Raw genomic sequence first — 27,973 nt, 5'->3', positions numbered from 1 at the left:
AGATATCTACCTTCTGGGGAAGATGAAAGCAGGTAACAAAGGTGATGGCCCATAGCACCATGCTGGAACATGGTAGATCAATACACACTTGTCCCTTTTTTTTTAATCTCAGAAATTTTAATCTCAGAAATCGTAAACTTCAATTTATTATTTATGAAGCTTTCAGGAGATGCCATGCTGTGGGACCCTGGGGACTAAAGAGAAATAAGTATAACGAGTATGATCCTTTTCACCAGCTTGAGTTACCCAGAGTTGGCTTGATGCTATATAATCACATTGGCAGGAAGCCCAGTAAGTCCCTCTGGAGAACTCTCACCAGCCCCAACACAAATCATATAAAGATCCTGGAGGCTCACTGATTTCAAAAGGGGTTAGTCCATCTGCCAAATGAGTATGAGACACTGGGATGCATGATCAGACCACCAGTGCTTACTGATCATTGATCCATTACCCGGAGTGTAATCTATGGCAGCCTTCCCACCAAGGCCGCCAAACCCCCGCATGACCTATAAGGTTACCCCACACGTAGACCCCAAGGTTACAGTTCTCTCTCTAGTGCACGAACATTGGCCAATGTTTTTCAAAGCACAACACTGTTTCGTGTGTGCTGGAACAAGTCCTCCCTCAGCCAAGGGAACCCTTGGGCTGTCCTCTATCTTGGCAATCAAGAATTCAGGAGCAAATGTCAACAAACTACAGTCCTGTGGGTCAGTCAATTCTGGCCCATTATCTACTTCAGTATGACTCACGAGCTAAAAAAGGCTTTCACATTATTTATTTATTTAAAGATTTTATTTATTTGAGAGAGAGAGAGAGCATGCGAGAGAGAGAGGAGAGAGAGAGAGAGCGAGCGATCACGAGCAGGGAGCAGCAGGCAGAGGAAGAAGCAGACTCCGCACTGAGCAGGGAGCCTGACTCAGGGCTCGATCCCAGGACCCTGAGGCCATGACCTGATGATCAACCGACTGGGCCACCCAGGCACCTGGTGTTCACATTTTTTAATGGTTAAATAATGTATATCAAAAGAAGAACACTATTTAGTGATGTGGGAAAATTATGTGAATTTCAAATTTCATTGTCTATAAACAGAGTCTTATTGGAATACAGCCGTGCTTATTCACTTAAGTATTGTTTATGGCTGCCTTGGCATTACAATAGCCACGTTGCTTCTTGAGCTATTGTAATAGAAATCACAGGGCCCCTCAAGTCTAAAATATTTACTATCTGGCTTTTTCAGAAAAATGTTTGCTGACCTCTAAGTTAGAGACTCAGTTCCTTCCTTTTCAAACAGCCCCTGCGCCCCTTATCCAAATTAATCCATCATTCTCTCCAGAGTTCCCAAACCAAGGGAAGACAAGAGATTTTTGCTGCCGCAGAAACGCCACAAGGGGAGTCGTGCACTTTTTGCCCAAGGCAACAGAACCAACCCACCTCATGTTTTCATGACAAAGACAGCAAGTGGAACACCAAAATGCTTCCAGAGGGCTCACAGTCCCTGCTTACTTAGAGAACCAGATCGAAGTTTCTACCAAGAAAAAAAAGAAAGAAAAGTGTTCCTTTCTATTGGCTCCCTGACACTTCTCATACCAAAACATAACACATAGATTAATGATACTAGAAAGAGCTTTGAACCCACCCAAAAAGAAAGGTTGGGCTAGTCAGAAGGAGAATGCTTGCAGATCCTTTATTTTAACATAACTCTAAGTAGAAAAAAAAATGGTGGTAAAATTTGTTGAGGCCTTGCTCAGTCAGTCTCAGTTGACATCAACAGGGCTCATTATTTCATTTATTCCTTGGTTCATTTCTTCAGCAAATACATTGGAGGAAGGACTGGGTTAGATATTCTTCTAGATTAGATAACTGTTCACAGTTATCGGAAAAGATTGAGAAGCAGTAAAAAAAACCCCACTTGCTCAGAGTTTACATTCAAGTTGAGGAACACAGGCAATTAAAAAAGAAAAGATAAAATAAGTAAAACACTAAGTATGTCAAATGGTGATCAGTGCTGAGAGGCACAATAAAGCCAGGAAGGGAAAGAGGAGAGAAGGAAGGGACTACAGGGGGAGGTGAGGCCAGGGCCTTAGTGGGAAGGAACCAGTTGAGTAAGGGCATAAAGGAACTGAGGGGAACGAGCCAAATGGATATCTCTGAGAAAGACATTCCAGACAGAGGAGAGGTCAAGGGCAATGACCAGGGTGGAAGCCTGCCTGGCAGGAGGCAGGGAGTGGGTGTACATGTTTGTGTTCTATGAACAGCAAGGAGGCCGATGCAGCCAGAGCAGAACAAGAGAATTGTCTCTTGCTCGATGATCTTACAGAGGTGGGATAGTGGAGGGGGTTGGAGAATGCATTGAATAGCATCTCTTAGGTCATGGGAAGGGCTCTGGCTTTTACTCTGAGTGAACTGTGAAATCATTGGAGGAGTTTGACAGACAAAAAGAAAGAAAGAGGAAGAAAGAAAGAGAAAAAAAGAAAGAAGGAAAGAAAGAAAGAATAAAAGAAAGAGGAAAAGTAACATGATCTGAGTTATATTTAACACGATCGCTCTGGCTGCAACTGACTATAATAGGACCAAGAATGAAAAAAAGGTGGGGATGGGAGCCAGTCTCAATTGGGAGACTACTGAAATAATCTAGACAGGACATGAGGCTGGCTTAGACCAAAGCAGCAGCAGTGGAGACAACACAAAGTGGTTGAATTGTGGACATATTTTGAAGGTAAAACGGATAGGTCTTCTGACATAATGAATGTAGTATGAGTGAAAGGCAGCAATGATGACTCTAAGACTTTTTGCCTGTGCAACTGGAAAAATGGAATTCCCAGCTAGTGAGCTGGAGAAGACTCCAGGAAAAACAGATTTAGAGAAGTCTAAGAGTTTAATTTTGGACATATTTTGAAATGCCCGTTAGACACCAAAAAGGAAAAGTCCAATATGCATCTGGTGTATACAGATCTAGAGTCCACACGGAGGATGCAAATTTGGGAGTCATCCAAATGGAGAGGACATGGAATCCATGAGACCAGAAGAGATTATCAAAGGAGTGAGCACGGATAGAAAAGAGGAGAGGCCACACGTCTCTATTCCTGGCGCTCTGCCAGAATGTAGAGCAGCTTTAAACTGCAGCCACGCCTTACCAATACAGCCAAGGCCACACTTACCTAGCAGCCTCCAGTATTGGGGAAATTCTTGAAGGAAGGAGTAGAGCAACCTCCGAGCTGCTAAAAGATGGCTCAAAATGCACTCACTACAACTCACAGGAGAGACCCTTGGATCATCACTCAGGACTTTTTTTAAAAAACTTACTTACCAAATCATGTGATCTCATGTCCAGCATATGGCTAATCAGAAGGTAGCAAGAGCCTATGAGAGACATGTACAATGACAACAGCTAGAAGTACTGAGAAACATGAATCTGATACAGCTTAAATAGTTATGAAGACTAAAGCCTGGACTTCCTGGTTCTTAGTCCATTTCTCTTCCTGATAAATGATTCTCCCACCTTATCATGGAGGTGATAGGTATATGTAGTTCCAGCTGGACCAGCCTGAGCCGTGGTTCTGTCAGCGCTTCTTCAAAGACTACTATTTTTGTTTAACGTGTTTTAGAAAAAGGACCGAGTTCTACATGGAGAAACATGCCAGAGGCAATGCCCAGCCTCTCCTGAGGATCCAAGCAGCACCCTTCCAGCCCTGGGCTTGCACATTCCAACCAGGACCACCAAAGCTCTGCAGGAAACCCTCTGCCCCAAGAATGTTTCAGTGGCCATTGAACATGATATTTGAATAGGATGATCATATGATTTGGCTTCTAGCCTGGGCCACCTCTGAGAATAAAAGGGGGTGCTATTACAACAGGTAGCCACTGGGACTGTCTCGGGCACAGAAGGATGCAGAGTCTTACCCATCGGCACCCCTCCTCCATTCCCCTGCCATTCCAGACCCCTCACGAAAGAATTTCTTCCAACCACATAAAATACTCCTTGAAATGACTTTCGGGAATCCCATTTCTCTCTAAGTCAGAACATTTCCAGAAACATTTTAGCCTGTGCAATGTACTGGCTGGACCTCTCTGGCTATTATTCAGTGAGCACCTGCTGTACCCCAGGAGCAAGGGACAAACATTTATAGAAAGTATTCAGTACTGGGTGAATGCACACTTAAATGGGTTCACTCACAAAACCAACGAGGAGTTAACTCTAACTTGACTGATGAATTCACTGATGCTCAGAGAGGTTATGGAACTTGGCTAAATTCACATAGCTGCACCAGGATTTCATTTCATAACTGCCCGGCCTCTCAGCCTATTCCTCCTTCCCTGTGCCACATGGGGTTGAATGATGGTGAAAAATTCATGGAAGACATGAGCAATTTCATGTCCTTTAAGATGACTGAACCCACATAAGAGAGCAGGCTGCTTCCTCTTTCCTCTTTCCCTAAATAGTTGTTTTAACAAGCAACCCAATGAAGAAAACTTTGTGGACATTTTCCATATGACTCCGACTCCAACCCACTGAAAATACAGGACACTCTCCCAAAGGCCCTAAAATGACTTAAACTATTTGCTAAGGAATCTTTCAGATGGCACCGCAGGTGGCCAGCTCTGCAAAAACACAGCACACAATCGCTCACACTTCTTTTTAACAGCTAGTAGTTTGCTTCCTAATTGAGAACTTATCTCTCCCCACTGTGGGTTTTATACTTAGTCTAAGGTCTCATTATCAGATGGCATTTGCCAATGCTGCCCAAACTTGGCTGGGCATCAGAACCACCCGGGAGCCGTTGTTAAAAGATTGCTGCCCACACTTCACCCACAGAAAGGTTGTTCTGGAGGTCTGGGTTAGGCCAGGAAATCAATACTTTTAACAGACTCCCAAAGTGACTCTGAGGCAGGCCGTCCAAACACTTGGCTTTTGGGACTCAATAAACACCACAAGGAAGAAGATTTGTATGAAAAAAAAAAAAAATCACACAAAAAATCACAAGTGAGGATTTTGCCTTTTCTGCCAAGCTACAATTTTCTTCAAGGTTCATCGTCTTGGTATTGAAGCAAGACGATCAAACCCAACCAAAACTTTCTGCAATGTTCCTTAAGCCCTGTGATATTCAAATCTTAATCAAGCTGGATATATATTGGTAAATTAGAGTATATGTCCCATCAAAAATGTTAATCAAGAATGCATCACATTGTACCGGTAATATTTATAAAGTCCTCATGCATTTTTCAACTTTAATAGTTTGGGTTGTAGACAGCCGTCTCACAACTCAATGTAGGACACAGTTTACATTCTTGTGTATAATAAACCCTTGCCCCTATATATTTATTTTAAAGTCTCTTTTGTAGAGTTAGGTAAAGTTTAAAATTTACTTTTAAATCTGTAGTTTATACATCAGCTCTTGAAGAAGTTCAAGGATTATAAAGACCCTGAAATTAACACATAAACAAAACAAAAGTATTGCCAGTATAGGGAACAGTCTCTTGATAATGATCAAAATGCAACTTTATTTTCTCTCTGTTTGGTTGCACATTGAAATCACATGGGAAGCTTTAAAGATTCTGATGCTTGGGCCCTACCCTCAAAGATCCAAGACATGCCATGGGCCTTGGGATTTTTGAAAGTTCCCTGGTGACGCTAATGTAAAGTCAAGATTGAGAACCCAGCTCTATCCACTATGCAGTGGGGGCACTCTGTGACTGAATCAAGGTTTGGGGGAATCCTTGCCTTCCTGGAAGCTCTGAGATGAAAGAGCCTTTTTGCTCACTTTTGTGTAAAACAGTCTCAGTTCAGTAATTTGAAGATCCAATCTTTTACAGATACCAAGCATCTCAACATCTCTTTTTATCTTAGCATTTAATCCTTCCCCTCCCTCAGCTCACGGGGCTGGGGGATGAGGAGTGGTGGGTCCCGTCCCTGCTCTAACTTGCTCTGCCCACCTGCTCTCACACTTTGTTCTGCTTGCACAGAGGCAGGGGTGGGAGACAGAAGAGGTGGGGGGAGATGAGGAGCTAGAATGGTTCTGATTTGACTGGGAGGTTTCTTTGGACTTTGAGGGCCTGGCAGACGGTAAAGTTCCTACTGGGTCAGCAGACGTTGAGCTGTCTCTCTTCTAAATGAGGCTCTTTTGTAGTCTCAGAGATTTCCATGTTGGGATAGCTCTGCCCTGAAATTTTCCTGGTTTTGAACTCCTTCCCCGGCTATTTTGCATCCTGCAGTCCACACCAGCCTCTTTTGTCTGAGGAGTCTTTGCTCCTGTGTGAGTCTCAAGATGACGTCTCTCCCCTCTGGCCCACATCTGGTCCAGGAAAACATCGGTACATCCCCGGAAGCAGGCCATCCAAGCTCTACCACATAAGCACTTGGGCCTTTTATTGTTCTTTCAAATTCCTGGCCCCAGTCACACTCAGTGCAGCCTCTCTTAACCTTATCAGGCCATATAAGTCCGAGGACACAGTTCAGAGCCCTCCAGGGTCTCAAGTAGATGCTTGATGTGTTTAGTGGCAGAATGAGGCCAGTGTGGGTGGAATAGAGTGGACCACGAGGGTGAGTAGGAGATAAGGTCATGGGGGCAGAAGTCAGAGTATAGAAGGGCCTAATAAGGGGTACCTGTTGGCTCAGTCGTTAAGCATCTGCCTTCAGCTCAGGTCATGATCTCAGGGTCCTGGGACTGAGCCCCACATCAGGCTCCCTGTTCAGTGGGGAGTCTGCTTCTCCTTCTGCCTCCTGCTTCCCCTGTTTGTGCTCACACTGTCAAATAAATAAATAAAATTTTAAAAGGGGCCTAATGAGGGAAAGTAGGGACTTTGGATTTTATTCCAACTGCATTGGAGGGGGGTCCATTGGAAAGCTTTCAGCAGGGGAGTAACATCATCTAATGTGTACTTTAGAATCTAGAGTGGATGTTGGGGGGACAAGAACAGATGTGAGGCTCTTCAGTTACAAAGACGCTTTCCACGGCCCACCCAACTGGGTGGAACTTTCCCCGCCCCACCCCTCCTATAGGGTCAAGAAGATTCTTGGCCCCTTCCTTTATCCCAACCCTCTGCTCACAGCTGATAAAACACAGCAAAGGGCCATCACAGTTTACAAAGTCTCCATGCCAGTCCCAAGAATCTCATTTAAAAAAGAGTTTATAATGCTCTAATTGGAGCGAAGGAAATACAACTATACAAACAGAATAATCTATCGGCCCAGTCAAGTTCTGGCCCACAGAATTCTTTCAAGACTTTCTTCTGTTTAGTACCACCAGACATTCTGATGACTGCACAGAACAAACCAGCACACCATTGTGAGACAGACACCTGCTGGGGTGACAAGGCCTTGGTGGCGGCGAGGTAAATGACTCCAGCGGTCTCCATCTTGACAGCTGGAACTCTGTAGAACTCAGTGAGTAATAGCAAATCGAATACTTAACAGACTGCATCAGGCATGGAGTGAGCTGCGGTCGCCACCACCATGGTCCTCGAACCTCAATGTGAAGGGCTGTCTCTGGCAGCGATCACTCTCCCTAAATGGGTCACACAGGTTTGTCCCTCCTTGGTACAAACAAAGAGTGCCCTCTTCTGCCCGGCAGCGGAACTTCTCTACAAAGCAACAGCCCCAGAGTAACTGGAATTTTTGTTAGGTCAGGATGGGTCTTGCAAAACGGGCCAAAGAAACTGATAAATACCACTGCTGAGCCAGGGAGCCATTTGTAAGAAAGCTGTCACTCTGACTCTGCCCTAAATTCATGTCCCAATTTTATAAGTATCCTATTTTAACTGTAGAAAAGATGATGAAAAGATTTAAATAATAGGGTAAGTCCCATCTATCAAAATGGCAAAAAAAAAAAAAAATTAAAGTGCTTAAATTTTATATTGCTGTGATGAAGAGGAAGTATTATTCTTGGCATGGCATAGAATATCAGTTTAAGTTTTCTGAGAAACAATCTGGCAATAAGTTACAATTTTTTTAAAAATCTCTTATATGTTAGCCCAGTAATCTTATATTTGGGAACATTTCCTAAGAAAACAGACCCAAAGGAAATGAAGTACTATGTATAAAGATGTTTAGAGCAGTGTCATATTTCATTATTTTATAGTATAAAACTGTAAAAACTCACATACAAGTGGCAAGCAGGAAAGAAATGGTTATATGAAGTATAGCATGGTTTTATAATGCTTTACTATAAAGTCAATCAGCATCGCAGTTTCAGGGACAAGCATAATGCTGAAAAACGCAGAAGACAAAATGACGTTCCTACCCTGACTACAGTGCAAGCGAATGCCATGGCAAAAGATTGTACAGTGAATAGAGTTTAATATACACTCTAACCTATACAAATGATCAAGTATAAAACAATAAAGAAACGGAGGAGAGGGAGAGAAAGCCAGACAGAAAAAAAACTGTTAGCTGTTATCTCAAGCTTCAGTCATCTCAAAGCATCATCTTCTGTTTTGGAAGCCAAGGAAATTTATTTTATTATACTAATAGTTTGTTAATAGAGGATATTTGCTTGTTCATATGTAAGAAAGCAAAATAGCTTTAGAAAGCTATGCCAGATTTCCTTTCTCATCTCTTAAACATACAGCTTCACACTTTTGGCTCATAGAGAAACAGCCTAAGAAAATTCTAGGTCCATTTGTTAGTATTTATAAACTCTAATCTAAGGCTAAAAATCAAGTTTACCCAGAAGGTTCAGCAAAATGAAAATCAATCTAAAAATGACAGAGTTTCATGAAACCCCTGATAAGGCTCAAATATGGCAGTTTGCTGGAGGCATTCCACATTGAGCATTCAGGCAAAAACAGCGAGCTTTTTTACAATTCTCATTATTAAGCTCACAATATGTTCTCAGTTCTGGCCTGCAGGGATTTAAAGTGTGAACTCAAAATGTCTAACGAGACACAAGCCTTTGCAAGGGCTCAACTATCTTTTTTATAAGGACCAGGCAGTAGTTCAAAATTTATCCTACGTAGGAATCTACACGAAGAGTTGTTAAAATTTCGGATTCCTGGACCTCCTTTGCCAGAGCTCCCGTGGAGGTCTGGGGCAAGGCCAAGAAATCTTCATTTTAACGAAAGCCACAGGGGGTCCTACTGCAGGTGGCCCACCGTGCACTTGAATGAACACTTGTGCAGCAGAGAGTAGGGCTCCTTCAATTAACCCCTTGTAAAGTTGTGAATCAGGGGCGCCTGGTGGCTCAGATGGTTAAGTGTCTGCCTTCGTCTCAGGTCATGATCCCAGGGTCCTGGGATCGACCGCCACATCGGGCTCCCTGCTTCTCTCTCTCCCTCTGCTGCTGTCCCTACTTGTGTGCTCTCTTTCTCTCTCTCTGTCAAATAAATAAATAAAATCTTAAAAAGAAAGAAAGAAAGAAAGAAAGAAAGAAAGAAAGAAAGAAAGAAAGAAAGAAAAGTTGCAAGTGTTCTTTGAGCTAGGATTCCAGACACTATGTTAGAGAACAAAGAATCCAACCAAGTTTTAACATCCCCAATTAGCAAAACCCTACTCTCAGCTTCCACTGTCTCTTACCTGCACTCTCTTGTACTGGCCTCCTCACTGGTGTCCTCACTCCAACACAGCCATCACAGTGGCCCTTCTGAAGCCCAAGTCAGAATACTGTTATCCCTCTGCTCAGTACCCTCCCAATTCCTGACCATGACCTACAAGGCCCTACGTCACCTTGTTCTTAGCTACTTCCCTAACCTCATCACCTCTTTCCTTCTCCCTCTCCACTCCAGACACAATGACATCCTTGCTGTACTTCTAAGATACTCAGTGTGGCTCACCCCAGAGCCTTTGCACTTTCTGATCCCTTTGACTGGAATGCTCTTCTAGCAAATACCTTCCTGCTTGTACTTTCATTTCACCATCACCTTAAAGAGAGGCTCTCCTTGAGTGCCCTAGACCCTGTCATCTTCTGTCCTCTGTTTCTCCTTTGTCACTCACCGCACAGCACATGCTATATTTGTGTCTTGGTGAGAGCAGCGGCTTCATCTGTCGCGTGCATTCCTCAGTTGCAGCAGCTAGAGCGGTGCGAGGCATATAATACTGAAGGAATGAACACATGCGGGGATTTCACGGATGGGGACTCTGGGTAATACGATATAGGTAGAATCCATTGGAGTCTACTTGGAGAATCCAGCGTTATATATAAAGAAGGAACGTCTACTCTGCCTGTTCTGCTACATTACTGGATGCTGAATGAGATCATTTAAAAAAATAGACGAATGCAGAAAGAATTTCAAATATATTTTTTGAATGTTTAACATCCCTTGGTGTTGCTGGTGTCTTTTACAGTTTTCTTAATGGCTATTTGAACTAGGTGTCTGCCCAGACTGATGGGAGTAGCAAGGCAGTGAAACTAAAACCCCAGAGTTCTTCATCTGTGCAGGCTCTTGTGAGGGCCGGGAAACCCTAGAGCTGTGGAATGTTCCAGGTGGGAAGGGAAAGGCTGGCTGAACTCAGGAAGCTTCCCTATGTAGGCAATTCTGGTAAGTTGCCTAGAAAGTTCTCAGAAAAAAAGACACCCAAGTCTCTAAGTTTCCAATAATTTATCAGAATTTTCTTTTCTGGTTGTAAGTATTCATTTTTGTTCCCAATCCTGTATTTGTAGTTTTTTTTTTTTAATTTATTCTTTTTCCTCAAGGGGGGCTCGGTTGTATGTATGTATCTATGTGTATGTGTTGATCTTGACTTCTCACTGAAATTGGAAACTCCTCTGGAGCTGGGATTGTGTCTTATACTTTCTCTATCTCCCAGGGGTAGAACTGAGTGCACAGGGAAAACGCAGCTAGTGCCATGTCCCTCAGCCCCCTGCATGGACCAAACTGCCTCAGGGGGTGTAAAGGTTTTAGGAAAATTACTTTTCCCTTCATGGCATTTCACTCAAGAAGCTAGGATTCCATTCCCAATTTACTGCTTTAAAACCCAAAGAAGTTTCTTTAACAGTCTACATTGACATCATTATATGTATTTTAAAAGATAATACATCTTAAAGATTCAAAAGTTATGGCTCTCTGATTCCATATGCCTTTATTTTGAGTGAATACATATCTACAAAGTAATTATAGAAAAACATGGGGATGGATTTTTTTTTTTTTGGAAGAAGTGAGAAAAAGTCAGAAGTGTTTTATGAAGATCCAGTTCAGACTTAGCTATTTATAATGGAGACTCATTGGCTTGTATCTCTTATTTCATATAATTTTATTTATCAGTAGTGGAACTCTACGAAGAAAGGTTCTCCTTGTGTATTTGGAGTTTTTGGTTTTTTTATTTGAGAATCAATTTGCCTTTAGTTAATAAAAAAGAAAGAAAGAAAGAAAGAAAGAAAGAAAGAAAGAAAGAAAGAAAGAAAGAAAGAAAAGAGAAAGAAAGAAAGAAAGAAAGAAAGCAAGCTCTTCAATTTTCATATTGGGGCAGAAAGAAAAAATTAATCACCACTTAAATGAAAACTTCAGCCAGGCCCAACATTACTACAAAAATATAAACTCCTATATTTCTTTTCACAAATATATTCTCTAGAAAAATGAGGAAAATATAACATCCCAAGCCGAATTTTTCAAATTATGAAACTTTAAATAAAATTGTATAAAGCTATTCAGTCAGAAAACAATGAATAAAATCAATAACACCAAATACTAATTTAGACTAGTATCTAATAATAATATGTTAATTTCAACCCACATTTCATGTGTTTAATAGACTATCACTAAACCAGAATTGATTATCTTTTATCACTTAAGGATAGAATTAGAAAGCTAATAACCATAATAGTTTAAATTATGATAATTCAATCCATTAGGACAAAATTTAAAATTTCAATCAAATAATAAACCTGGTCAGGAAATGTTCTCCCGATAGAGAAAGCAATGTGATGGATGGACTTCATAAATTGACTAGCAATACAAACAATATAGAGCTGATAGAGAAAAACAAAGTATTTTCTAGAGTACATATTCTAAAAATCATAATTCAAACTCTAAACCAGTTTATCTCAAATGCATCTTTTCCAGACCTTATAGTGCAACAGAAAGACTGGTTGAATCTTAAGTCCTTTATGATTTGGGATAAATCAAACTATGTCATCTATATAGAAGACAATAAAGTACTTATATTTAATTCTGTAGGGGGGCCTGGGTGGCTCAGTCGGTTAAGTGTCTGCCTTCGGCTCAGGTCATGATCCCAGGGCCCCGGGATCAAGTCCCACATCGGACTCCCTGCTCAGTGCGGAGCCTGCTTCTCCCTCTCCTCCCTGCTTCTCCTGTCACTATCTCTGTCTCTCTCTCTCTTTCAAATAAATAAATAAAATCTTTAAAAAAACATTCTGTACAGTGGGGAACATGAATCCAACCAATCCCAAAGCAAGTCGTTTAGAATTAAATCTGAAAGAAAAGGTACTAAATTCATCTCTGATCCTTAAGAGAGGTCACACCTGATCCCAACCAGCTAAAGCTATTAAGATGCAACTTCTGGAGAATCATCAGTAACTCGGGTTTAATTAGAAGTATGTGAAGCCTGGACCATGATATCTATTCTCCATAAAGTTAAAGGCTCCGTAATTACCAATAAATGTTGCGAACAATCTTATGTCATTCCTGCTAGTTTTCGCCACCAAGTGATAAGGTCCAGAGCAACAATTAATAGTGAAATAAGTTCATATGTGGAATTTAAGAAACAAAACAAACAAGCAAAGGTGGGGGCAAAGACGGGGTGGGGGAGGCAAACCAAGAAACAGACTCTTAACTACAGAGGTCTGATGTTTACCAGAGGGGAGGCGGGCAGGGGGGATTCATGAACTAGTGATGGGGATTAAAGAGGGCACTTGTGATGAGCACTGGGTGGTGTATGGAAGTGGTGAATCTGGAATTTAAATAAAAAATTCTTTTAAATAGTGGAATAAGTGTGACTCTGATTCTAGATACCTTTCACATAAACTACCAGGCTAAAAAAATACTTGCTTGCAATTTCTTAAGGAGGAAACCAGCATGGATAGTAGGTTGAAAATATGGAAATTAATGAATCAGTAATTCAGGAAATCTCTTTGAAATTTTGAGATAGATCGCACAGATTCCATCCAGATGGAACCATACATACCAAACACCTGATGAGAGTAAACACACTTGTAAGGCTTAGAAAACTCCCATCAGAGATACAGTGGCATAAAATCCTCACTGGTGGCTTTAGTGAGCTTCAGTGTTTGTGTGTGTGTGTTTGTGTGTGTGCGCGTGTGTGTGTTTTCAGTAAACAGAAGAGGGATCTTTTCTATTAATAAAGCATGAAGTCTTCAATGAAGACCCAATCAGGGCCCACTTATCCATTTGGCACAGTAGACACAGTTCATAGGGGTCCACAATATTTTGGAGGGGTTCATGAAAATGTTTACATTACTTTTAAAATAGAAAATGAACTTTTTAGGGGCGCCTGGGTGGCTCAGTCGTTAAGCGTCTGCCTTCGGCTCAGGGCGTGATCCCGGCATTATGGGATTGAGCCCCACATCAGGCTCTTCTGCTATGAGCCTGCTTCTTCCTCTCCCACTCCCCCTGCTTGTGTTCCCTCTCTCACTGGCTGTCTATTTCTGTCAAATAAATAAACAAAATCTTTAAAAAAAAAAAAAGAAAATGAACTTTTTAGGTTGAAGAAAATATCTTCATATATAAATATATGATATTAATATATTTATCTGTGTACTAAGTCATAAAACACAGTTTTGAATTTTTTTCTTCCGAAAATTTATTTAAGTTTTAGTTAGACAGCTTCAGTGTGTTAATCAGCTGTTCCATATGTGAGCACATGAACAGGAGATTATTTGAGAAGGCTTGTATCAAAAAAGTCTGGGGCGGTTGCTATTGGCTTAATGCATTTTGAAATGAGAACCTTGCTGGTGACCCTCAAAATCTGGGTTCATGTCTTCATCATTATTTGTAAGCCATAGTGCCTTTAACCCACAGTTTTCCCTTGTTACTATCTATATTACCAGAACCTCCTGCAAGTTTTTATTTTACAAGAGGGTTTGCAGAAGCAATAACAAACTTGTAATAACATTTATATTTCATAAGCTACCTGGTGCCCTCTATAATAATTCCATCTGGCATCTACCTCTATAACTTGGCCAAGGTATATTCACTTAATTGTCTTTGCAAACAAGGAATTATAAATGCAAAGCTGGGATTTGTTTAACACACAACTGAAGAAATGTAGCTTTCATTCTTCAACAGTCTGCTGATATGAAAGGAGAGGTGGTGTGTGTGGGTGTAGGTGGGCGGGGATGTGTATATGTCTGCATGGGCACACATGTACACACCCACTTCTCAAGAACAAAGTAACTGATGGAATTTGACGACCTCTACTTCATCTCACTCTTTCCAATTACACAAAGGCATTAGCTAAGTTATAAAGACAAGATCATTCTAGAAGAGTTCTTTCAAAGCTTAAAGTGAAGGTGAAAGATTATTTTTTACCCAGCTCAGAATATTCATCCTGAAATTGCCAGTGGATAGGAGAGACTAACGGACATAGGATATTCTCTTGGAGATTGCCATGAGTCAAAACTATCATCAGAGGCCCCGTGACAACATGAGGACAGTGTGCTCTGCCACGATGTCAGATGGGCTCCTTCTGGCCATCTCTGGTGCATTCCCAACACTCACCGCCGTCTATAATCGGTTATTTCCCCCCACGTTCACCCATCTTTCTCCTCTAGCCTCTCTTCTTCACCTAACTCAGCTCCCTGTCTTTGTGTTTTCTTTCCCGTCTGCCTTAGCATTGACATTGTCACCTGGGCCTCAAACTGGCTTTTAGTATTCTAGCTTCTGAACTGGCTGGCTCAGTCATTTTCAATCCTATTCTATTCCGAACTATGTGAGGGATGTAGCAGGTGTTCACCAGTATTCATGGCTCTCCTTGGCACTGATTTTAGGAGGTGTAGAACGGCATGTGAGATTCTTCTAGGAAGAGAAAAATTCTGTAGGCTGAAAACTTCTGAATGCTTTCAATGAACAGCTGAAGGGCATGTTTCCTACTATTCCTGCCCAATCATGTTGGGCATCTCTGCTCTAGAGCTTGCTTCCCAAAGCGGTGGTTCATTTGCCTCCAACACTGGCATCACTGGGAGCTTGCTGGAAATGCAGGCCCTCAGGCCCTCACTCTAGACCCATTGAATCAGAATCTACATTGTAACTAGTTGCTTACATTCAAGTCTGAGAAGCACTGCTCTATCATGATAGGAATTCAGTTAAGACACAACACACCTGACAGTATAGATGTCTGTCATTCAACTATCTAGCAGTAACAATACATGTAATAGCATATTATGATCCCTGGAGTAAAGTGGGTTGCTTTTTATTTCTAACATTTAATAACTCTGAATCTTCAGCAAATTATTTAACCTCCTGGAACCTCAAATATCTCATGTGTAAAATCCAGATAATAGGGGTGCCTGGGTGGCTCAGTTATTAAGCATCTGCCTTTGGCCCAGGGAGTGATCCCGCCGTTCTGGGATCGAGCCCCGCAACAGGCTCCTCCACTGGGAGCCTGCTTCTTCCTCTCCCACTCCCCCTGCTTGTGTTCCCTCTCTTGCTGGCTATCTCTCACTCTGTCGAATAAATAAATAAAATCTTTTTAAAAAATAAAAATAAAATAAAATCCACATAATAATCTCACACAGATAATGTGTATATAATTTTTAGCACAGTGCCAGGCATAAAGCAGGAGTGAAATAAATAGGTTTTTTATTTAATTGTTAAAATTGTTACTAATATCATTATTGTCATCATTATTTAATCTAACCAGGCTTCATATGTTATTAATAACTTTTCAGATCAAGTTGCACAGACACACTTCTCATTTTCCCGAAGCTTACAACATAAAATGGGCAATAACTATATGGGCAATTGCACAAAAAAAGCAATGTGCTGACAAAAGATTGATAGCACATTCATTCAAATCTGTTTATGCTGAGATATTAGTGAGCATCAGCTTGGGTTTATTAGTCAGGCCCACTGATTAAATAGCATTATCTGAGTCACAAAGTACAAAATCAGGAAACCACTAAGAGATGATAAGATTAAGACATTCACCAAGTGCAAAAATATATGAAAGGAGAGTCAAAACTTTGGTAATAGAGAAGCTTTATCCTGTTAGATAAACTTTTTAAAAATCAGAACGTCAACAACAATCTCTAATGGAATTTTTAATGATCTATTGCAGTCTGAAGTCACTAAAATAAATAGAAGTTCCTTATAAGCTCAAGCCAAACATTTAATTAAATGTACCAAACATAAATGGCATACTTTTTAATCTAGTCACCCAAGCAAAAAAGTCAGAAGAGGACTTTCACTCTTTGTTAACTGAAAAAATAAACAGATCTCCAGGAGAACAGAGTCTTCTCTTTTTAACAATCCACACACCAGGCAATTGTGCTATTTATACTTAGACTATGTATGAGCTTTGGCCGTTGCCCAGCCTAAAAATTAGAAGTAGGGACAAATTAAAAACATTATCTCTGAGTTATTTCAAGCTCTTTCCTTTAGTGCTTCACATCCAACTCTTAATCCCCAACATACTTTCATTATGTTCAAAAATTTATTTTAATAGAAGATTATTTATATTGCTGTCACACAAGCAAATGTCCTTCGGTAGTTGTTTTACCAGTAATTGAGATAACTATAAGTCTTCTAAATCTGTTCCCTTCCTACTGTATTCACATTAGTTGAACAAAGATATCTAAATAATCAAAACTCATTTGAACTTTTACCAAGACCATTTCTCTGCTTTCCCAACAGTTATATTAAAATTATGAACATCATTTACCTCTTAATTAATGTTTGAATAATAATAAATTTTATTAATTTAGCTAAGCCAAACAGCATATCTGCTATATAAAAATTAATTTGAGGGGCACCTGGGTGGCACAGTGGTTAAGCGTCTGCCTTCGGCTCAGGGCGTGATCCCGGCGTTCCGGGATCGAGCCCCGCATCAGGCTTCTCTGCTATGAGCCTGCTTCTTCCTCTCCCACTCCCCCTGTTTGTGTTCCCTCTCTCGCTGGCTGTCTCTATCTCTGTTGAATAAATAAATAAAATCTTTAAAAAAATTTAATTTGAAGTATCTATTAATAAAGTAACCAATCATTTGAGGCTTAGAATAGATTTTTGTAGAAACTCAGTTGGAAATTTCTGGAATATATGGTAGAAAAAGGTTAAGATCTGGAGTTTTCAATACAGACATCCCTTTTTCTCATTATTCATTTAGGACAGGACAACACGTAATATCTAGATAACTCGAAAAAACAAGGATTCCCTGAAAACCAACCCAAAGGTAGAACTCCAAGTTTGAATTAATTTATAAAGTAGAGGAGAATCCATTTTGAGGTACCAAACACTCTTTACTTAGTTTCCTCTTTACCTGTGTTTTGCTTTGTTTGGGTGTTTTTATGTCAAATTTCAGTCTAAAGGGTGGGGGTACATTCTCAACCAGCTAAGTAGATTTCAAGGGATTAGAAATAGAGCAGACAATACAAAGAACTTCCTTTTAGCTATCCATCCATCCATCCATCCATCCATCCACCCATCCATATTCCAGAGCAAATATGTGCATATTTGTTTCTAGTCTCTGGAAATTAGAGGAAGAAAAAAAAAAAAAAAGCTCATGTTTTGCTTTTAAAATAGTTAAGTAAAACATATGTTCATTAACAAGGGGAAGAAGATATTCACCACTGATTATAAAAAATCATGGTTTCCAGAGTCTCCTGGGTGGCTTAGTCAGTTGGGTGTCCGACTTCTGAGTTTGGCTCAGGTCATGATCTCAGGGTTGTGGGATCAAGCCCACAGTGGGCTCTGCACTCAGCATGGAATTTGCTTGAAATTCTCTCTCTCCCTCTGCCTCTGCCCCTCCCCTTTATGCTCGCTCTTTCTCTCTCTCAAATAAATAAATAAATCTGTAAAAAGAAAAAAAAATTAAAAATCATGGTTCCCAGACACACAGACATGCAAACACACTTCAATAATGTATAGCCTATTTTTTAAAAAACAAAGCAAAAAAAAAAAAAATCATGGTTTGGGGTTTGACTAACAATGACTTCTTTAGATGCTATGATGTGTCAGTTACTGGCATGTGATGAGCAAGACAGCAGGATACCTATTGTCACAGAACTTAAAGTCCAGTGAAGCAAAAAGAAGAGTAAATCAGAGATTAGAATGTGGTACTCAAAGTACAGTGCTCTATGGGAAGACACGGGAAAGAGTCAACCCAAACTGGAGGGGTCAGAAACTCTTTCCAGGAGAAAAAAGGATGTCCAAGATGAAACCTGAAGGCTGTTGACATATTTTTATTTCATTAATGATCCAAGCAATCAAAAAGGTAAACCAATAATAATATGCAACTTGTGTGTATGTTATTATTTGCAATCATTTTTTTAAAAAAATAAAATTCTGTATTGAAGAGGGTTTGGAAGGAGAGGAAGAGCTGGGTGAGAATGGAAGAATTGGTATTATCACTCTCAGCACAACGTGACAACATACACCCAAAAATATAAAAATGTGTATATTTTTCACCCTAAAATACACATTCTAGACATTTACTCTAAAGAAAAATTTAGGATATGGGAAACATTATCTACAATACCATCTAAATATCTATGTATCTGGTAATGAGTAAATAAATAATAGTGCATTCATATAATAAAATATTATTAAATCATTAAAACATTGTTAATAAAGAAACATTTGTTAACTGACATGGATTTAGGCATGATATATTACATTTAATAAGATTACAAATTTAGGCATAGGAGGAATCCATTTTTGTTAAAAAAATGCACATACACACACACACAAATCTTGGAAAAATACAAAAAAATGTGTTGAAGTTATCACTGGGTGACAGGATTATGAAATTTTTTTTTTTTTTTTTTTGCTGGGGACTGTGTGTCTCTATTTTCTAATGTTCAACATTGAAAATATGCTGCCTTTATAATTAGAAAAATAAAAATAAAAATTATGGGACCAGGACAAAACATATGAAATTATAGACATTTATACACCCATCTTCCTCCCACCTCCTAAGGAGAATAGATACTGAGAAAGATGCTTCATTTTGCTGCAGGTGTAAGGGTGAGGACAAACTGGATGCGATGAGAGAGGACTGGACTTCTCTACATAGACCCTACATGATGCTACCCAGAAGAGAAAAAACTATGATCCTGGAAAGAGACATACAGAAAGAGAGTACAAGACCAAGACAAAGAAATAGAAAAGAGGGGCAAGAGGAAAGACAGAGATGAGTACTCAGCAACTGCTATAATCAGCAGAACTTTGGAGAAGGGAGAATTTCCAAGAAGTTTGCTTTGTCATACGTAGTATATCTCTCTCTTAGGGGTTCACAAAAAAATCTTTAGAAAAGACCCACGTACTGGGATAGAACTTGTGTGTATTTTAGAGGAGAGACCCGTGGAAATAACCATTTTCCTATTAAAAGGAACACAGATTCCCCAAAGTGGAAAAAAAAATAACTTTTAAAATGATGTAACGGAGAACAACAACAAGTCTGAAAAGTAGAACATGGCGGATTTTGTTTTTAACTTTCTCAAAGCCATTGGCACATGTGTGGGAATCTCAGACATAGAGTAGCTATTCGTAGAGCCCTTGGACGGCTAAAAACAATGCTCCCAGTGGGAAGAGAAGCGAGAGAGGCCCAGCCATTGTGACCAAAGCCAGGAGCCACACAGGTGTGGCGCACATGGCAAAGCAGGGCAGGAGAGGGTTTGCTGGTCTGGGAACAGGAGGAGCCTTGAATTGAGAAGAGTCATAAAATACTCCAAGTCTTTCACGTCAAGCGAACGCACAGGTGACAGAGGAACAACACGAAAGAGCTCAAAGGAAATAGGTTTTAAGGAAGCCTGTATATGAAGATAAAGCTCCACTTAAAGATGAGGTTCTCATCAACATGGCCAAAAGGATCTTTTAAGAACACCGTACCAGATTATGCCACTCCCCCAGGCAAATCTATTTCATTCACAGTGAACCAAATTCTTTACACGGTCCCATGTGGTCTGACCCTCTGTCAGTCTCTCCTCCTCGGATCCCTATTTCTTCCTCCACCCCACACTGACTTCCTTTCTATTTGTCTAATTCACCGAACACAGTCTCACCTTAGAACTTCATGCTAGCTGTTCCCTCTCTCTGCCTGGAATGCACTTCCACCAGATTTCCACTTGGCTAACTCCCTCCCTGCCTTCAGATTTTTGCTCATAGGTCACCTTTCTAAAGTTTCACCTTGACCACCATATTGAAAGATGCAACCAGCTTTCACTAACCCCCACCCCATGCTTCCAATTCTCTATTATTTCCCATAGCACAACCACCTTCTAGCTTCCAACTTATTTATTATGTTTATTATTTATTGTCTGTCTTCCCCTACAAGAGCTGAACTTTTTGTTTGTATAAGCACTAATATATCCCAAGCATCTAGAATAATACCTAGTCTTCTATTTGTTCTCAAAAGATAATTGTCAATAAATAAATGAGTGAGTAAAGCTGCATGCTTGTTTCAATCCTCAGTGTTCACTCAGTAATCTGGTTTCTTTTAGAGTAACCATGCAAATTAAGACTAAGAAAACCTTGGGGCACCTGAGTGGCTCCGTCAGTTAAGCATCTGACTCTTGATTTCGGCTCAGGTCATGATCTCAGGGTTCTGAGACTGAGCCCTGAACCAGGCTCTGCACTGGGCATGGAGCCTGCTTAAGATTCTTTCTCTCTCTCTCTCTCTCTCTCTCTCTAACAGGAAAAAAAAAAAAAAGATTCTCTCTCTCCCCGTCCTTCTAAAAAAAAAAAAATAAGAAAACCTAAAATAATTATAGGACCTTAAAATGGTTCCATTCGAGATTGGAGCACTTAGATTACTATGAAATAAATATTCAGATCATTAAATTGTTCCTAGTAATGTCATTCTTTAGTACTCTTCTTTCTGTAAGGTCTTGACAGTAAAAATACTTTTTAATTTGATAACTAGGTTTCAGCTTCCTCACCAGTATGATGAGGGGATTGTGCTAGATCATTACAATGATCTCCTCCAAGGGGTTGCAATTCCACACATGATTTACAGACGTTTGGAACTATTAAAAATTTAAGAGGATGAAGTAGAATCTATCGATAAAGATCATATTCTTATTCATAAAACAAGAATGTTTAGAAGAATTTCATGTGGTAACATTTGCATGTAGTAAGTTTGAGAGGGGAGGGATTTCTCTTTTTCTGTCCTTCAGCCTCTTCTCTGAAAATAAGTGCTTTCTCTATTGCATGACATAGTGAAGTTCACAAAAGCCCAGTTCCCATCATTATTTCCTATGTTTTACTATTACTTTGATGATATCTATTCTCAAGTTTTGACAGCTTCACATAGCTTGGCAAAAATGCGAACAGATACTAAATTCCCAAGTTCAACAGCTTGAAGCACCTGTTGAAATCATTTAAAATGCATTAAAATAAAGGAAAAAGCTAATCTTCAAAAAAAATCATCTCTTGAATATATAAGAAACTATGATTTTATGAGCAAGCCATACATATATAATACACCCTTTGTATTCCCAAACCAAAGTAATCTCATGTCAAAAAAAGGAATTAATAAGTTTTACATATATTTCAATGTTCATCTTCCTCCGTCTTTGTCACTCGGTCTAACTAGGAAAATAACATTTTTTCACACCTTCGAAATTTGAGGAAATATTACATCTTAAAGTTTGTGCATTTCAGAGTTACTGCTTGATCAATGAACAATTAAATCTGTTTAATATGTTACAATGATCTTCACATTAATTTGCCTGGAGTAAAAACAAGAGCTCCACACAAGATTGATCAAATGACTTTTAAGTCTCCAATGCTAAATTGTTTCTGAATACAAATGGAAGTGCATTATAGCCACATGAGCACGCAATGAATTCCTAATGAGCAGGTGCCATCATGGTGATTACAATATATAATGACAGCCCCCGCAGATTAAAGCACTGCCCAGCACTCTGCATTTGAGATCTGGCACTGCAACTACTGTACATTCTTTGTTGGATCAATTCAAGCCTCATTTAGACTCTAAATGAATTTGCTTTGGATGAGTGTATTTTATAAATGGATCAAATGTATTTTATAAATGGATTTTTTTTTTTTTCAGAATTTTCATATGTCCCTGATTCTCCATCAGAAATTATCCTTTCCTTGCTCGGGGAGTGCCAGGCTAAGATTTCCAAAGACCTGATAAGCATTCAAGTTAAATGAACCACTGTGTCCCCTCCTCCTCCATATAGTACCTTGAATTCTTCTTTCCAGAGGCCACTTTAGTACAAGGATTATAGTATAAAATAAGTGTCCAAGGAAAAAGAATTTTAAGGAAGTCTGCACATCAAACTAGTACTTCTTCACTCACTTATTCAAGAACAAAGATTTCTAGAAAAGAGAGAACGTCAAATCCTCAGTCATTTTTATCAAAGCTAGACAAGCATGCTGTTTGCTAATGGTTTTCAATTTTTTCAGCAGTTCTATAGTTCTTTTCTACTCTCTGGTTGGTGTCCCATTCACTATTGCTATAGTGCATTGTGTTCCTCCATAAAATCAAACAAATGGGGAAATGGCCTCCCTATGCTTAAAAAAATGTTCTTGTTAGAACCAACACAAATGGATTAGGAAGCATTGTAGCTGGACACTATGTCTAGTCCATTTCATTTGAGAAGGTAAAGACAGGTTCCCAAACTTCACACTCCTTAGGAAAAAAAAAAGACAACTGATTATCAAAAACCAGTCAAAGATAGGTATGGAGAAATTGGAATGACTGCCGGTTAAGGTACAGACAAATTAAAACAAAAAATGGCAGCCATGTACTTCAGTCAGGATTGGCTAGTTTATGCTGTGGTAACATAAATTCTAAAATATCAAGGGCTTAGCACAGTAAACGTGTTACTCACCCAAAGTCTTTCGCCGTCTGTCCTGGATGCATGATCTCAGCTTTGCTGACCGCCTTCATCTCATTGTTGAGGGAGGTCATCAAGTGGAGGTGACTGCTAGTTAGTTGACCCCCAAGCTGGGAGAGGCAATCAGAACCTCCCCAGCCCCTCCCTTGTCTTGGAATGTGCACTCTGTCCACCTTTCCCACAGTGGGAGCTATTTTCAAAAATGCAGCCTTGAGACAGCAATGTGCTACTGAGAGCATGTGGGCAGTATACCCAGCTGAACCCAGTGAAGGCTCTACATAAACTTCTAAGACTCTAGCGGGCATGGGCAGAGATCTGCTTGTCTTACGGTGGCAGAAGACAAGCCTCATACCTAAGTCCCCTTGCTTATGAAACCTGCCACCAACCAATCTGGAGTGGTCTACCTCTCTCATTCTCTCCTTGTTCTCGGTGTATGGGAGCCAGTTTGCAGACCAACACTCACAGCACCCAAGATCACAAAGCAGGAAATGAATGCGCTTGCTAGGCAGTCTCACAAGGATAAGGGTAGCTAAGTACTTTTGCCCCAAAGCATCACATGGTACCTCTACTCACATTTTATTGGCCAAAGGAGTCACAAGATCTTACCAAACCTTGAGGGAGCATAGAAATACAATGCCTTTCCCACCCCTATGCCCCAACCCCGTGTGTCCAGAAAAAGTAGAACCAGAAACACTGGCCAACAATCCAAATATTTTCCACAACATGGAAATCAAATGAATCAAATTTCCCTTCTAAATATCAAGCTATACAATCCCCGGCTTATATACTCTGTCCTAATCGGTTCTTTACCAATAAATGTCTGTGGAATTATGGGATATAAATCATCATGGAAATATGAATGGAGGAGATAGGTAAATGAATAATGGTGGGGTGAATATTTACACAGAAGATAGTTAGGAATATTTTATAGCTAATATAAAGGCAGAAAAGAAAAAAAGAAATTGAGAGATATTTCTTTTCAATGAATTTTGATGGGTAAAATTATCCTCTTTTATTAAAGTGAACTAAGAAATAATTGAGTTGAAAAGGGTATAGAAATAAAAATGTAAAGCAATGTTCATGCTTCTATTCCTAAATCCAAAATTATTATGATTTTGATAAAATATATAACTAAATTGTAGACATCATATTAAGACAGGTGTTTTATTCAACAATAAGATTATTTGTAAGAAAAATCTAAAATACATAATTTACCACTAGGGCTAGCTGGATGCACAAAGATTTTTTAGAGCACAATTAACAAAAATCTTTGCATACTCCTCTGTATCATCCAGTATCCTATAGATGATTTTTTTATTATTAAGTGACTAGTGTTAGAAGAATTAAAAATTGCATTATATCATCAGCAGCTTTAACAGATGAAAACATTGGCACTATGTGTGTGAAATAAAAATATGGTATGAAAAAAAAGGGTAACAAACCCAGAACAAAAAATTTTCACTATGTACAGGGCACCTGGGTGGCTCAGTTGGTTAAGTGTCTGCCTGCATCTCAGGTCATGATCTCAGGATCCTGGGATTGAGCCCAGCATGGACTCCCTGCTCAGCGGGGAGTCTGCCTCTCCCTCTGCCCCTCCTCTCCCCCCACCACCCACCCCCCGTCCTCCTCTTGCTCTCTTTCAAATAAAAAATAAATCTTGGGGTGCCTGGGTGGCTCAGTTGGTTAAGCGACTGCCTTCGGCTCAGGTCATGATCCCAGAATTCCAGGATCAAGTCCTCTATCAGGCTGCCTGCTCAATGGGGAGTCTGCTTCTCCCTCTCCTCCCCCCTCTCACTTGCTCTCTCTCTCATTCTCTCTCTCAAATAAATAAAATCTTTAAAAATAAATAAATAAATCTTCAGAAAACTTTTTCACTATGTACTATGACAAAAGTACTTCTAATAATTTGAAAAAGTTTTAATTACAGCTTATATAAACACCACTGTTAAAGAAATCTACAACTTCCATAAAAGTGGACAGAGCAGAACCTAAAAATAAAAAGGTCGAGTGGGATTGAAATGGAATAATTTGTTTGAATATATTATTGATGAAAGTTAGAGAAAGAACTAGCAAATAGAGATGAAAAGCTTAAAACACAAGAAATATGAGCTGTGCCTCTAAATTGATTCTTAATTGAAAAGCAGGGAAAAGACTAAAAAATTTACATTCCTATCACTCTAATAACAACCACTGTTATTTCAATTCACCTTTTCCCCAATCTTTTCCTTTTGAGTGTACTTTTTACATATATTCAGTTATTGACGGTAATAATGTTCTATTAAGTTGTAGCAAACACTGAATTAGCAATTACCAGTGAACGCTGCTATTCCTCACAATGAGTGTTAGCCCTTTGCAGTGGTCACACTGTGAGGCAGGGTACTCATTCCAGAAGCCACACTCTCAGCCCCACTTCAGATTTCCTATGTTGAAAATGCCACGTGCAGTGGGGGCAGTGGTATTACTGGGCCTGCAAATCTGGCATTTTCTTCAGTCCTGCTTTCAAATCAAGAAAGGCAAATCAATAAGCTGGAGCTCAAGAAAGTTGGGGGGGTGGGGAGGTGAGCAAGACAACAAAGGATGTAGAGAAATACTCTTAGGAAAAATGAGTAAAATTCCTGGGGATATTGAACCCAGAGGGGGAGAAAAGCCACAGGAGTAACGTGGTGGCTCTCTTATGCTATTTAAAATCTCCATTCTATAAAAAGGATTTGATTTAGTCTCTGCAGTTGGGAAGGATAGACTGGATGGGAATATGGATAAATACAAGAAATATTCGTAATAGTTATAACTGACCAGAAAGATTATTTTGTAGTACATTTTTTAATAGAAAACATTTTAAAAATTGGATGCTTTTCTTTTGGGGATGCTGTAAAGAGATTTATATTGAATGGGAAGTTGGATGAAATAAATCCCAGCATCCTTTCTAATGCTCTAATTATTACAATCTATACATTTAGAGCTTTGACACATTTCTTAGATGTAAATTTGATTTGGGAGGAAAAAAAATCATTAAGAGCCAAATTGGGTGATTTAAGTGGACAATCAAATTGAGTTATAACAATGATTTTAGTATGTGGGGGGGGGGCGGTTGTATGTTTAAATCAAGCGAGACTCTAAAGTAATGAACTAATTTTAATATATTGCTTTAAACTGGCTCTGAATAAAATGCCCAAGGTGTTTTTTGCATTGTTTTGTTGGTTTTCTTGATTTCTGTGGGTTTTTTTAATGTACAATATGTCTTTCACCATAGTGTTATTATCTTATTTTTAAACATTTGAAAACCAGGAGAAAGATTTAAAAATTTACATTCCTATCACTCTAACAACAACCACTGTCATTTCAATTCACCTTTTTCCCAATCTTTTCCTGTTGAGTGTACTTTTTACCTATATTCAGTTATTGATTGTAATGATATTCTATTAAGTTTTAATACCAAACTTCAGTCCTTGGGGAAATACAGGAACCTAAGTTCCTGTAAGCCTCTGGTCATAACATTTTCACCAACCATAGATAACCATGTTTTATGTCTATTTCTGTCTAAAGATACCTTATTCAATATATATTGTCGACTTGCTAACATTGGACTCACAGCCAAGAGCACTAGAACTCATGCCTGAACCAAGTTTATCTAACACATGTATTTTCTCCCTAAGGCACATCACAGCTCTCTTGTGCTGAAGAACAGTAGACCGTGCTTCCCCAGCACACTCAGGGGCCCTTTGAAATAGTAAAAGCTTCAAGAAAAAGCACCCAAATGTAGAAACCATGTCACTAAACTAACTTTAGGAAGAGCACGTGTTGAGAGCAGGAGCGCTGAACCAAGATGGCAGAGCACCGTCGGGCTCGAGCTGGGCTGGGAAATGTGCAACAGGCAACTTGACAGGGTCTCCACTCCACACGTGGCCATGGATGACTGCAAAAGAGCTGCAGGTATTGATTTGGGAATTACAAAGAAATTTTTGGAAGTCAGCAAATGTGTAAATATGGAATCCACCAGTAATGAGGATTGGCTGCATTTTGTATATCCTGTCTCTGTCCATGTTGTGATACAGTCTGCATGAGAATAACTTGTAGTGACCACCTACAAGCTATGGAGTAGCTATGCCAAGCTTTACGTGTCCATTTTTAAATTGTTGCACCATTAGCTCTGAATCAGTTAGGACCCCAGAGTTGCAAGTGATAGACCACCCTTTGCAAACCAGTTCACAAAAACAAAATCTCTTAATTTACGTACCCTGAAAAGTCCAGAGTTACCTCTGTTTGTCTTCAAACATGGTGATTTTGAGGATTCAAATGACGTCCCTGGGACTGAGTTTCCATCACTTGGTTCTTACCTCCCATGTGTGGCTTCTGTCATGAGCTTCACATGGTAGATAATGGTGGCAGCTCCACACTTTTCTCAGCATTATATCCAGCGTGGAAGAGAGATGATCCTTCCCAGAAATCCTACTGAAACTCTTGTTTTATAGTTTTGGCTTGAATGGGTCATGCTCCCCCTCCTGAAGCAATCATGGCGGCCAGGGCAATTGGATAGCCTGATTCTCGAAGTCTGGATCATGGGCATCGCCTCCAGAGCTAAAGTAGGGTCACCATCACCAGTCCATAGAGATTCAGAAGCAGCAGGTGCACAGAGGGTGAATGTGCGCTGGGAAGCACAAGAAGAAGTACCCACTCAAAAAGTTTTTCCCCACGCTTAAATATAACACTACTATGTTCATCTTTCTGCAAGTAACTCCAAATACATTTTCAAGTAATAGGATCACAATTGCAAATAGGATTATAGAATACTGATTTTGGAAGAGCCTTGGGCTTTCTTTAATTCACCTGCCAATCCAGTGAGGAACAACTGCCCCAGCCAAACATCATCCCTATTTGTCTAAACATCTCCAAAGACAGTTAAGATTTGACAGCTGTAAATTCCATCCACCTTTAGACTCTAGTTCTGCCCAGTTCCATGAGACACCCCTCTGCCTACTTAAATTCCGTTTCCATTGTGTCCTCCAGGCTTCTTCTTTCTGGATAAGTTTATGACTCTGCCAACCCTTCCT

General features: G+C 39.8%; 1 protein-coding gene across 8 annotated transcripts in view; it reads right to left on the bottom strand.

Annotated features, from left to right (window-relative positions):
• ZNF330 (zinc finger protein 330) overlaps positions 1-27,973 on the bottom strand; it is a 118,210-nt gene that overhangs the window by 38,933 nt on the left and 51,304 nt on the right. For 7 of the 8 annotated variants that reach the window (XM_057310087.1, XM_057310085.1, XM_057310089.1 and 4 more), the window contains one exon: positions 11-27,570. The gene's annotated coding sequence lies outside the window, so the exon portion shown is untranslated. The remainder of the gene's footprint in view (positions 1-10; positions 27,571-27,973) is intronic. The other variant, XM_057310090.1, reaches the window with a different exon arrangement.

Source organism: Ursus arctos, unplaced genomic scaffold, assembly GCF_023065955.2.
Source record: "Ursus arctos isolate Adak ecotype North America unplaced genomic scaffold, UrsArc2.0 scaffold_11, whole genome shotgun sequence".
NCBI lineage: Eukaryota > Metazoa > Chordata > Mammalia > Carnivora > Ursidae > Ursus > Ursus arctos.
The sequence above is the reverse complement of the archived record's forward strand: the minus strand, read 5'-3'. Positions and strand labels throughout refer to the sequence as shown.